The sequence below is a fragment of the Mustela erminea genome, chromosome 3, assembly GCF_009829155.1.
Source record: "Mustela erminea isolate mMusErm1 chromosome 3, mMusErm1.Pri, whole genome shotgun sequence".
Taxonomy (NCBI): domain Eukaryota; kingdom Metazoa; phylum Chordata; class Mammalia; order Carnivora; family Mustelidae; genus Mustela; species Mustela erminea.
Window position 1 is genome coordinate 85,635,022 of NC_045616.1, and position 10,782 is coordinate 85,645,803.

Below are 10,782 nucleotides of genomic sequence, written 5' to 3' on the forward strand. Positions count from 1 at the left end.
GCGGGGGGCGGGGGGGGGGCGTTGCTGTTGTAAGAAGGAAGAAGCCACCAAAACCAGTCTCGAATATGATGCTCCAGAGCCTGGGGGCTCTGGGAGGCCAAGGAAGGGCTGAGGACTCTTTGGCAGCCTCTGAATCAGGTCAGCCCTCCAGTTCAGTGAGCAACCCAAGGGCCCCCCACCAGTCCTCCAGTTACAGAATCACAAACCCTCCTACCTGACCGGGGTGATCGGTCCCTAACCTTGAGGCCTCCCTTGATCAGAGGAGGCAGGCAATCAAGAGGACCTCACATCAATCCCACTCCAGACTGGGCCGGATAGCTGGGGATAAGGGGCTCCTGTTAAGGCCTAGCCCTGAAAAAGATGTCAGGGGTCAAGAGACGTAGGTTATCCTGCGCCTGGTTGGTTCATTTGTTCTTTAAACATTTCCTGAGCCTCTCCCTTGTGCCTACCCAGCAGAGTGTACTGGGACACCCCAAGAATGACACACAGTCTCTCTGGGAAAGTCAGACAGGTAAATAATAACTGTATCAGGTGTTCAGCCCTGCCCTGCGCTGTAAATTTGGGCTGGAGAGCTAAAGGAGATGCCTCCTCCAGTAGAATCCGGAAGCCTTCCTGGAAGGGGTGGTACCAGAGCTGACTTGCCAAGGACGGATCTGGCCTGAGGCAGTTCTATGTGCACGGGACTAAGGTAGGAGGAGAAAATGCTGTTCCTTAGGGGGGCAGGTAAAATTGTAGAGCTTGAAGGCAGGGGGGCAGAAGCAGAACTAGAAGGGCTTGCTAGGCAACCTAAGGAGGGAAAGCTGAGCCACTGAAGAGATTTAAGCCTCTGAAAGAAAAGGTCACAATCACGTTCTTCAATCACAGGTTTTAACTGTCCTCCCTGCTTCTCTGCACAGGTTTCTCTGGGGATGCCTAGGTTGGGAGTGGAGACACGCCCACAAACAGGAAGGCGAGCCAGGTGCACTGTAGGTTAGGAAAGATGGTCCCCACCTCATTCCCTCATGCCCGGCATCTGAGACCTACATTAGAAATCTGGCTGGACTGCTTCATAGTGGCAGTACCTTGGGCAGGTGACTGCACCTTTGTTTCATCATCTGTAAAATGGGGATAATAATGCTCGCCATCACAGAAGGTTCTTGTGGGGCCTCAGTGAAACAACGTGTCCTTTCTTTGACTGAACCCACGTTTCACACCTACGATGTGGTAGGCCCTGTGCCAGGTGCTGGCCTTGCAGCCCCGAATTAGACAGGCATGATCCCTACTGTCTCTTGGAACTTCCATTCCAGTAGAGAAGACAGACAATAAACAAACAAACAAATGAGATAATTACAGATTGTGTTAAAGTGCCGTGAAGGAAACAAACAGTGGGACATGAAGGAGGATGACTGGAGGTGGGAGAAAGGAAGGGGCTGCCTTACTCACTGCGGCCTGGGCAGCTTCTCTGACAACACGTGAAGATGTGGAGCTCAGAACAGAGCATTCCAGGTTCAGTAAAGTGGGGCTGCTGAGGCCCCGGGATGGGAGACAAGAAAGGAGTTAGCCTCATTCCTCCGAGATGGTAAACTTACTGGGGGCAGGAACTAGGTCTCTTACCTCTCCCACCCTTCTGGACAAATATAGGGTAAGGTAAATAGAAAAGGAGGGGATTATCCAGTTTGTTGGGCCAACCTTCCCCATCAACCCAGGGCCTGCTGTGGTGTTGGGGGGTTGTTGGCCTCATCAGAATGTCCATCTGCACAGCTTAATCTGCACTCCAGCTGTTCTGTATAGGAAAGGCCTGTCTGCCCACCCCTGCTCCTTTCCCAGGGTTCCCAATCCTTCCCTTGGATGGGAGGGGCAGGTTGGGGTCCCTCCAGAATCTGCCAGTCCAGAGCCTGGACTGAACAGAGTTTAGTATCTGACCCTGCAGGGGCTGAGGGAGAAGATGTGTCCCTGATGAATATAGCCCAGTGTTTCAGGATCCTTGGGGCCTTTTGGAGTTTCCCCTTTGGCCTGGGTTTCCCTTTAGGAGGAACTGGAAGAAAGATTTCTTGCACATGGATGCGTTTCACACACAGCACCCCCCAACCTCCCCTCCCAGTGCTGCAGAGCGTACACAGCTCCTCACACACTCACCATCCAGCTGCACACTGCATCTCCATGGCAACCAGTAGGCCTGGTCCATGGATGTTAGAAATAAGTGCCAGAGGAAGAGAAGAGAGAGGGAGAGACAGAGGAGAAACATCAGAAATAAAGAGACTCAGAAAGACAGCCTCCCAAGGAGGACCCCACTCTTTCCTTGCAAACCCTGCGAGAGAGACTTGAACAGACTCAAGCCTGAGGATGGAGGGGCTCAAGGTGGGGACTAGAGAATGGGCCAGGGGCTATCTGGACACAGGTAATGTGGACACAGTGGGCAATGAGGGAGGAGCAGAATCAGAGAAATTTGAGTGACAGTCTGGAGTCTCGGGCTAAGAGTATTTGGTCTGGGTAAAAGACAGATTGGGGGGGTGGATGGAGGTGGGAGATTGGGGGAGCTCCTTTCCCTTCTTCCCGGCCTAATTGGCTGTTCAGGCTGAAACCGCCTCTTAGTCACTTAGTCTAATTAGAATTGTTCCGGAGAAGACAGTGGGGGAGGGGAAGGAGAAGCTGGGGTGTGAAGGGGGAAGGGTAGGTGGAGAAGGGTGGGAGCTGGGAGTGAGGGGTGGGAAGTAGGAGTTCTTTCTGTGACCTTCCACCCATACCCTCACCATCCAGTGAATGGGCTGTGGTCTAACGGTCCAGGCTGTGGGTCAGTGTCCATCCTGGCCCTCTGTCCCCAGTCCTCTCTCAAATGCCCCTGCTTTCTGCTCAGCCCTGTCTCTTGCTCTACCTCTTTCTCTCTCTGGCTCCCCGTCTTTATTTCCTCACCTTCCTTCTCCCCTTTCATCAAGGTGTCCCAATCTCTGGCCAACAATATTTGTCTAATAAACAGGTAAAGTATTTAGGAATTCTGGCTGGGGCTGAATCAGAGGGAGGGGAGCAGGGAGAGGGGATTATACTGAGAGCAGCCTCATCTTCTGGGAGTAAGAGGGAATGGAACAGACACTGCCTGACAGGCCTCTCCTCTCTCTCTCTCTCTCTCTCTCTCACACACACACACACACACACCCCACATACCCTCTCTTCCCACCCCTAGCTAAGGTGAGACCTTCTTGAAGTATGTGGAACTTGGCTTCTGGAGCTGGACTGTTTGGGCTGCCTTAGACAAGTTACTTAACCTGAGCATCAGTTTCTCCACCTATGAAATGGGAATAATAAATCCTAAATTTGTAGTGTGGATTTAAGGCGATGGGGCATGTAACCGGCTTAGCACAATAAATACCAAGCGCTGCTTTTCTCATCACTCCCAGACTCCTTTCCTCTCCCTTCTGGAGCCAGGACATCTGCATCTTCCTCACTCCCTCCTTATTTTGCTTCCCCAGGCTTTCAGGCTCAAAATGACCTCTCAGTTCCTAGACTCACCCTCCTGCCCTGCTCCCAAGGCTACACAGGGTGGGGGATGGGGGGTGAGAAGGCAGGCTTAGATCCTGCCACCTGGCCACAGGGTTAGGACAGACCCTCCTCCAGTCTGGGGTCTGGCCTCCCTTCCTCTCAGTACTCCAGGAGGTGGAAAGCGGACAGCCATAAATGATGTAGGGGAAGTGTACTTGCTGAGGGGGACAATAAGGGATGAGCCATGTCCAGAAACCTAAATATTTCATGGGGCTGCAGCACTGGGAAGGGCAAAGTCCCTGAGCTGTGTTTGTGAATGTGCTTGCCCCTCCACGTGGCTTGGAGCTCTTCCACATGCCCAGCGCCCTCTGCACATGCTCCAACCCTCAAAGTGCTGCACCCACAGAAAATCGCCCCCGATGAACCCTTTCCTGGCTGTAACCTCACCAAACCCCCTCAGCACGTGCAAATTTCACTTCTTACAGCTGTAGCAGTTTTTGCAAGTTAGGCTGTATTGTGACGTGGTCATGCTTTTCTTGTCCATGCAGTTTCCCCTTTAGATCCCCCAGGGATGGGAGTCCTTGCCCCTCACCTCCTCAGTGTGATCAGGAAGACCCAGGAGTTGGAAAGAGCTGGTGGCATGCCAGCAGGGGCAGAGGGGGGTGGCGGTGATGGCTGGGAGGAGGTCTGAGGAGGTTGGCAGAGGAAGGAGATATCTATGAGAGCCAGTGGGAATGGGCAGATAGCAGCAGGGTCTCCTGGCTTCTGTGTCCACTGCTTACAGATGGGCTGGGAGACTGCCTCTGCCAAATCCCTGCCTCCAGGTGGCCCCTGTTCCCCACTCTCTCTGACACTTCTCCTGACTCCATATCTAAGTAGGAGATTAGAAGGTGCCCTTGGAGTCTCTGTCACGGCTCCCCAGCTCCCCCTTCGTTCCTTTCCTTGACCTTATCCCAGTCTATCATCATTTATTTGTTTATGTGTTCAATTTCTGTCTCTTCCATTAGAATAAAAGCTTGCAGAGGCAAGAATCTTGTTTAACTTATTTATCACGGCTCAAAATGTTTGCTGAATGAATGAATGAATGAATGAGAGGAAATCTGCTTGGGGATTCTGTAGCAACAGCAAGAAAAGGGGCCCAGAGGGTGGGCGGGTGAGCCACAGGTGAGTAGGGATAGAGACTGCAAGCACTGAGTAGCAGGGAGGGGGGAGGAGGGGTGGGGAGTAGGTGGGAAGGGGGATGAGAGAGAGATGGGGCGATGGGGTGGGGCGGAGGGAGAAGAGGTGGGTGTGAGGAGGGAAGCTTGGGATGGAGGTAGATGAGTTAGAGCCAAGGCTCTAACTTGGGATTTGGGGGAAGGCATCCAGGCTCCCAGAGGGGCTCTATAGAGGCAGGGACTGTGGGGCAGGAGGAGATAAGGCTTGGATTAGGGAGCCAATGACAGGGTGTGCTCTCAGCAAGGTGATGCTTAGAATTTGGGTCTGGGGCTAGAATGGGTGGAGTGTAGAAAAACCAGAACAGCTGAGCCGGGCAGTTTCCCAGGGCCTGCTGGTGCCATCACTATCCTTCTGACCCACCCCACCCCCAACTCCGGCCTGGACGCCTAGCCTCAGTTCCCCCTGCCATACCCTTCTAGGACCATAAACAGGAAATGCCCCAGGGTGGGCTGGCCTGTGCTTCCCTCAGAGACCTGAGCCTGGGATACTCCTGAGTGGGGGCAGGGTACACAGGGCCAGCAGAGAGGCCTTAACCCTTTGATAACCGTGTTATACCCAGGGAGCCCCCTTCAGAATCCTCTGTCTTCCCAAACCAAAGGTGGCAGCAAAATTCATTCATGAGCTTTAAGACCCCACAAGAAACTGGCAATGAAGGAGGAATTCTTTCCCAGGGCTCTGCCTGGTTCCGTGGCCCTCTCCCCAGCCCAGGGGCTCCGTGAGAAGGCAAGCAAGGGATAGTGGTGGTAGCAGGAAACTTCCATCAGAATGATAGTGTCTCTCCCAGAACTGGCCAGAGTGGCTGTGTGTTCCAGGGCGAGTGGAGGAGATTGGAGGTGCACACCTGCAGTGGTTGTCATGGCAACCTGACTTGGATCCCAAGAGGGTGGCCTCTCTCCCAAAGCCCTGTGCAGCCTGGAACTCAAGAGTGGAGACACACACACACACTTCTGGGCTTTGCAGAACTCTATTTCTGAGAGAGGCCTCTCAGCTTCCTCTCTTCTCTACTTACCTGGGTGAGGCTGAGTGAGACCAGGGATGGAGCCAAGAGAAAAGGATGTGCTAGGGCTGGAGAGAGGGAGGCCCTTCACAGTGGGAGTGGGTGTGCTCCCAAGTGTGTGCCTGGAGGGCTCTCTGTGGTGTGCCTGGGGCGCAGTCCCAGTGCAGAGGGACAGCAGAGGACATGTGTACACTCAACTGACCCATCCCAGTCTGGAAGCCAGACGGCACAGAAGAGGGATTTGGGAGGGAGATGATTATTAGCAAAGACAACAATAATCACAGTTAACCTTAATTAAGAGCTTATTAAATTCCAGCTCTGTGGCTACGGCGAGCATTTTTATAGATGGAGTCTTATGTGATCCTCACAGCAACTCTATGAGGGATTGCCAGCCCCATTTATGGATAAGAAAACTGAGATTCTAAGAGATGAAGTAAAACTGCTCCAGGTCCAGGAGCTGGAAAGGGACAGGGCAAGATTCTGCAGGAAGGGAAGAGTGGGGGACAGGGGTGCCAGTGACTGAGGCCACTGGTCCTGTCCCCAGGCTCCACGGGACATTCCTGTCACATGATCCCATGCTCCGCAGCAGGGTAGCTCTGGTACGGTGCCAAGAGGCAGGACCTGGGGACCTCAGATATGGTTCCTGCCTGGCCTGAGCTGGGGCAGCTGAGGGCACCTGGGAGGGTGTGGGGACACCGAGCAGCGGGCATAGTGATTGGCACAAGCCAGGGGAGCGGCTGGCAGCCTTGTTCCTGGTAAACACGAGGAGAGGTTACTTCACAAGGAAACAGTAATTAACTTTAATTAGCACCTTGCATCTCAGAATATTATTAACATCTCAATTTCTCTAATCAAGGCAGCAGGAGAGGGGCAGCATCTGCCTCGTGGACTCCTTCCTGGCCATGCTCCCTGGCTTGGCAGTGTTCCTGCCAGGTCCCCTCCCGCTGGATGGCACCCAGGAGCACCTCCTCAGAGGCAGGTTGCCAGGGGGAGCTGGGGAGCGAGGGGACCTGGACTGAGAGGACAGAGAGGGCAGGTCCAGGCCAGGTACATGGGAGCCAGTGGTGCCAGCAGCAACAGGGCCAGAGGACAAGGGGCAGGGCTCTTTGTGTGGCCTCCTTATCTTTCCAAGAAGACCATCCACACCAAAAGCAGGGCTAGGCTCATGTACCTCAATCCAGAGAACAGACATGGCTGGCTTCTCCATGCTTCTCCCCTTTCCCTCCCTCTTTGAGCTAGCCTGCCCTCCACCTCCCTCAATGTCTTTCTCTCCCTTTTCTCTAACTCCTTCTTCTTCTCCTTGTTGCAGAAGGGGTGGGAGGGTGCTGGCTTCCACCACTGGGGACACAGCAATGGGGACAGGATAACTCCTGCCCCCAGGGAGTTTAGAACCCTGTGGAGGAGATAAGGCTTGGGTATAAAAAGCTCTAATTGGGCTCCATACAGATAGGCATCTTAATGGAGCTGGAGATAAAGGGCTGGGGGGGGGGGTGTTCCCAGGAAGGAGGCAGGAATGGGAGTAGCAGGGGCCCTCAGCAAGGGGGACACCAAGCCAGAGAACACTTCCCCACCACCAGGAAAGCAGGTGGAGATTCTGGGGCCCTGAGGGCACTTGGTGCTGATCAGCCCTTCTCAGCTCTCTTCTGGAGACTGTCATGGAGGGAGGGCCCTGAGGGCGCAGAGGTGATTCTCTCTTCATTACAGCCACCCTCGGTGGCTGTTAGCCCTGCCGCGTGTCTCATATTAATAACTGACTATCCTCTTTGGTCTAATTACAGTGGCCTGCTGCTTGCACAATTTGGTATTTCTTCTGCAGCATCCTAGTGGCTGTCGCCCCATCCATCTAATTTGTATTTATTGAGCACCTATTATGTCTTGAGGGCAGGGTCTGCCCTTGAGTGGACTCCAAGTGCCGGAGGAGTTCCTCTCTCTACAGGAACTGGAGGGTCATGGTAGAGCTGCTTACAGGTCTAGCTAGATGTGTCAGCAAAACAAGGGCAGTAGTTACAGGGGTTTCCCCATCAGGAAGATACTGGTTCCACATTGGCTTCGTTAGCACCCCTTGCCTGCTGCCGTAGCTGTGTGTACAGGGTCATCTTTGCACATAGCCTTCCGTCTCTATTTTTATATCATCCAGGGGACAGCATCAGAAGACAAAAGTTCAACTGTAAATCTTGTCCAACATTAACTCCAAGGGCAGGTTAAATGTTCAGGGGCGACTCCGATCTGAAACCCACCCAGGTGCGGAGGGCACACATCATTTGATGTTATTCCTTACCTTGGTTCAGAAAACTGACCACACATGCTGTTACCAGGTGGAAGGTGGGACCCATTTTGTTTGACGGCCCAAATGTGGCCCATGGAGCAGGGACAGGTACTGGCTTGTCCTTGGCCAAGACTCTGGTTGAGGGTCCTCAGTGAGGGTCCTCTTTCACTGAGGCCTATGGGATCTCGGGATCTCATTTGAGTTCTTTCAAGAACCTGGAGAAGCAGGAATTAGGATGGCTGTCTTAGAGCAGGGGAAATCAGACAAAAAGGTGAAGCCACACAGCTGATAAGAAAGTGAAAGGGGAGCAGGACCAGAATCCCTTGGAGGGATCACTTTCTTATTTATGGTTTCCCTCTGTCAGAAGCTGGGGCGCTGGGGGAGGCTCTAGGGAGGCCCCTGCCCTCAAGGACAGTAAGAGAATGGCCACTTGTCTCTTAGCAGACCCTAGCTCTCCCCGTCCTCCTCTAACTCCCCCTCACACCCACCCCCCCATCTCCCCAGGGCCTGAAGCTGGGCCTCAGTAATTGTAGAGTAGTCCGCACAGGGCGGGGAAGAATCTGACGTTTCCAAAGGCCTTTTTGATGTTGATGATTATGGTGATGATGAGGCTGTCCGTCTCCTACCAAGACTGGGGCCTTTCTTTGTTTCTCTTACCATCAGGGTCTTTCTGTCTCCCTCTCTCCCTCTCTTTCTCTGCCCTGAGGACTAGTGTTGTCAGAGGACCGGCATTTGATCCTCTTTGGGGGAGGAAGAGGACAGAATGGGCGAAAGTGAAACCTGGGGAATCACACCCACCCTTCACCTTCCCCGAGCTGGGCCCAGGGGTGCGCTGACGTGTCATTAGCATAACATTTGCATAAGGAACAATTGAGGAGATTGGAGTCTCGCCTCAGAGGAAACACCTGCAAGCAACTGTGAATGAAGGCTTCTCCCACCCCCAGTCTGAGATCCCTCCCACCCCACCACCTCCCGCCAGGATGGGGGAAGTGGCTGGAGCCCACTGTGCCTCTCACTGAGGACAATAGTGATCCCAGCAATCACTCACGCAAGGCCTACTTGGTGCCAGGCACCGAAGTGGATGTTCTGTTTCTCTTCATCTTCACAAGCCCCCTTGGTGGTACATTTAATTATTTTATAATATAATTTAGGGAGGAGGATGCTGAGGCTCAGCCACCTGAAAGTCATACAGATTCTGTGAGTGGCAGAGCTGAGCTCTGGAACAGGGTGGTGTGACTCAGTTGCTGTCGCCCTCCACCGCTCCGCCACTCGCAGGAGGTGGGGGCACTCTGGGCTCCCCTCAGGCACCCAGATCAGTCTCTGGGGACCCAGGGGATCCTGGCAGGCTTCGCACAAGGGCTCCAGGACAGGCTCCTACCCACAGGCCCCCAGGCTTACACAGACACAGGCACAGCCGCTCTGCCCTGCCCCCACGGGTGCTTCTGGAGGCAGAGGAGCTGGGCTGACTTGGCCCATAACCAGGTTAGCCAAGATCCAATTAACTAGTTAGCGAAGGCAGAGCTGGGGGCAGGCAGGGCGCGCAGGAGAGCGGGACGGATGGGTTGTGTAATGTGCCGAGACAGCCAGAGACAGCGGCTCCGCTCTAACCTGATAAGCAGCTCCCAGCGTCGCTGCCACCCAGCCTGGCAGGCCGAGTGGCCTCAATCCTGGGTTGCTGGTGGGGTGGTGGGACAGTCTCCGACCCCGATTCCTCCCCTCCTCACACACACCGCCCTCATCCTCTGGCCTCTCCTCACCAACGCTCACCCCTGCCCAGCCTCCTCTAAGAAGCACAAAAGGAAGGCAGCTCATCCACTATCCGTAGTCATGCACTGAAGGTAAGGGTGAAACAACCACTTCCTCCAGGTGGGAGGCCAGGGGTGAGGCAGCTGGGAGAATTAATGAGGAGGGCAGGTGAAAATAATAGTAGCCACCAGTTTTATTTTAAAGATTTTATGTTTAAGTAATCTCTAAACCCGGTGTGGGGCTTAAACTCATGGCCCCGAGATCAAGAGTCACACACTCCACTGAGCCAGCCAGGTGCCCCAATAGTAGCCACTGTTTATGGAGTTTGCCATGTGCCAGAGACTCTGCAAACCATTTACATGTACTCTCTCAAATCACAACACAACCCATTGCTGTAAGTACTATTATAATCCCCATTTTGCAGATGGGAAAACTGAGGCTTAGAGAGGTTAAGAAACCTACCTGTCAGAATCTTTCAGGCTTAAAACCACCATCCCTTATAGTACCTTGGAAGCAGGTCTAGGGTTAACAACAGTATGACTGATAACAATACTTCTTGCTTTTGTGTATCACTTTAGAATTTACAGGGTGCCTGGATGGCTCAGTTGGTTAGGTGACTGCTTTTGGCTCAGTCATGGTCCCAGAGTCCTGGGACTGAGTCCCACATTGGGCTCCCTGCTCAGCGAGGAGCCTGCTTCTCCCTCTCCCTCTGCCCCTCCCTCTGCTTGTACTCTCTCTCCCTCTCTCTCTCTCTCTGTCAAAAAAATAAATAAAATCTTAAAAAAAAAAAAGAAATTTACAAAGGCTCTTTGGGTTTACCCTGACAAGTCCACAAAGTCAATGTTTTACTTCCGGCCCCTATTTTACAAATAAATGAGCTTGAGGCTTGGAGGGGCTCCTGCCCTCACAGCTGGTGAGTTAAGTCAGAATTTGAACCCAGGTCATTTGAACCCCTGACTCCTAGTCTAATGTTCTTGAGGAGACAATGGAAGAAAATCCCTAAGTCAAGGGTGGGTCCCTCCTCTATTTACTTGTTTGTCACAGCCAGTTGTAAGAGTCTGTGCAGGGCACCATGCTGGGCAGGCCTATTCAGGGCTTGAGA